We start from the raw sequence: 2,500 nt of genomic DNA, 5'->3' as shown, positions 1-2,500 counted from the left end.
AGCGTCTAGCGATCTCCATTGGCGAGACGACGACCTCTGGGACAAGAAACCTGAGGACATTTTTATATATATTTTTTATTTTTTTCTAAGTCCGAAATCTTCCACCACATGATTTAGGGTACGCGGTCTTTGCTACATAAACATAATGGTTACTACTACCTAAAAGGAACGTGCCAATTATAAACCGCACGTCAACATAAATTCTAAAATCTGAGCCTATGTTCGCCAGATGTTATTGGATTAATTAATGACTGAATGCTCTATCTCAAAATATATATTTCTCCAGTATGATTTGTGGTGGATTTAATCGCCATATTATCAAAGGAGAAAAACTTCTGATAAACACATTCGATTATATATTCAGTTCCATCACACACACACATAAATACATAAATAAATAAATGTGTATATATATACATATATATATATATATATATACATATATATCTATACATATACAGATGTGTGTATATATATAGATATATATATATATATATATATATATATATATAAAAATATTATATATATATATATATATATATATATATATATATATATACATACACACATATGTGTGTGAGCGTGCGTGCGTGCGTGCGTGCGTGCGTGCGTGTGTGTGTGTGTGTGTGTGTGTGTGTGTGTGTGTGTGTGTGTGTGTGTGTGTGTGTGTGAGTGAGTGAGTGAGTGAGTGAGTGAGTGAGTAAGTGAGTGTGAGTGTGAGTGTGAGTGTGAGTGTGCGTGTGTGTGTGTACGTGTGCGTGTGCGTGTACGTGTACGCGTGCACGCAAGTGTGCAGTCACAATGCAGTCATGTCGGACTGACTGAAATTACCACATGTCTGTCTGTATTTCTGCATGCATGAATATACGTCCTTGCTTGCATTCTCTCACAAACTCCTGTATCAACGCAGTCCGTACAAAAATCATCATCATGGCCCTCATCACAAAACGGGGTAAACGCCTCATTTCGAAACACTTTTCATCATCAAAAAAGTATACAAATCCCACGCGTTTGCCGAATCTTTTTCAAAAGTCAACCTGCTCTGGTGATCGCCTTTGAGTGCGCTGGTATATCTTGGTCCATACAGCCGCTCACATCACGAATGAATAATGAATAATGGAAGCCACAACTCCCACGGAGACAATACACTCCAGCCCGAGACGTTATATAAATGCACTGTGTTGTGTTGCTGTTCTGACTTACGATTCTTACGATTCTTGCGATTCTTATGACGCTTAGAGAACCCCGGGTTAATAGATTCTTGGAAAAGAACTTGTATTTAAGCGGGAATTTCTTTTTTTTTTCTTCTTTTTTTTCACTTGAGGAGAAAAGATAGAGGAAAATGAGCTAAAATCAGGGAAAAAAAATCTTCCCTTTTTTTCTCTACCTTTTTCCTTCAAGGAAACGTACCTCGTTTTCCTACGAAGAAGAAAAAAAATGATATTGGGGAAATAAAATGGAGGTCGAAAATCAGGATTTCCCGAGGGAAAATATTATCTTGTGGTCAACTAATTTAGGAATACCACCGGGGACACGTGGGTTTGCCATACTCCACCATACCTATTAATGCCCCTCGCCCCCCCCCCCACTCTGCAGAGAGGATTCCAATCAGTAAATAAATCAAGAAAAACAAGAGATCCTTTGAAAAAGAAATATATATATACAAGTAAATAAATAAATAAATAAGACCCAAGGAATCTTAAAAAAAAACATAGATGGTATGACAAGTAAAATAAATAAATAAACAAATAAAAATACGAAGACGAAGAAGACGAAGAAGAAGAAAAAGAAGACGAAAAAGACGAAGAAGAAGAAGACGAAGAAGAAGAAGAAGAAGACGAAGAAGAAGAAAAAGAAGACGAAAAAGACGAAAAAGACGAAGAAGAAGAAGAACACGAAGAAAAAGAAGACGAAGAAGAAGACGAAGAAGACGAAGAAGAAGAAGAAGAAGAAGCAGAAGAAGGTAAGAGGCACTAATTTGTCAAGATCTTCGCGGCCGTCGATCGGTGAAAAGCCAAAGAAAAAGACTTGGGACTCATACCGGCAATCAGAGGAAAAGAGCTTGTTTGAGCTGAGCAATCATCGCAGGATTGTGCAAGACTCGAGAAACTTCTCTTCTTCTTCTTCTTCTTTTTTCTTTTATCCTCTCTGTTGAAATAATCTGGAGAATACTGAAACGAGCAGGAAAGACAGATTGGGGCGGGGGGGAGGGGGGAGATAGGAGGAAGGAGGTAAGGTGAGGGGAAGGGGGGGAGGTAAGGTGAGGGGAAGGGGGGAGGGAGGGAGGTTAAGAGGAGGAGGGTAGGGGGATGTAAGGAGCGGGGGCGATGATGATAATGATGATGATGATGATGATGATGGTGTCATTAGATGATGTCATTAGCTAAAAGATTCGCCTGACAGGACGTGGTGAAAAGTGCATTACCATCTTTTATAAACAGAGAGGCAGATCACACTAACCCTCCGCCAATCCAAAAATCAAAGGCGGGAAGCAAGACCA

The 2,500-nt window shown here is 39.2% G+C and overlaps 1 protein-coding gene across 11 annotated transcripts in view; it reads right to left on the bottom strand.

The window, feature by feature from the left end:
- Positions 1 to 2,500, bottom strand: part of Trpm (transient receptor potential cation channel, subfamily M) — a 158,450-nt gene that overhangs the window by 48,660 nt on the left and 107,290 nt on the right. The window lies entirely within an intron of this gene.

This window comes from Penaeus japonicus, unplaced genomic scaffold (assembly GCF_977035675.1).
Source record: "Penaeus japonicus unplaced genomic scaffold, GWHDUDI00000001_assembly GWHDUDI00000016, whole genome shotgun sequence".
Lineage (NCBI taxonomy): Eukaryota > Metazoa > Arthropoda > Malacostraca > Decapoda > Penaeidae > Penaeus > Penaeus japonicus.
The sequence above is the reverse complement of the archived record's forward strand: the minus strand, read 5'-3'. Positions and strand labels throughout refer to the sequence as shown.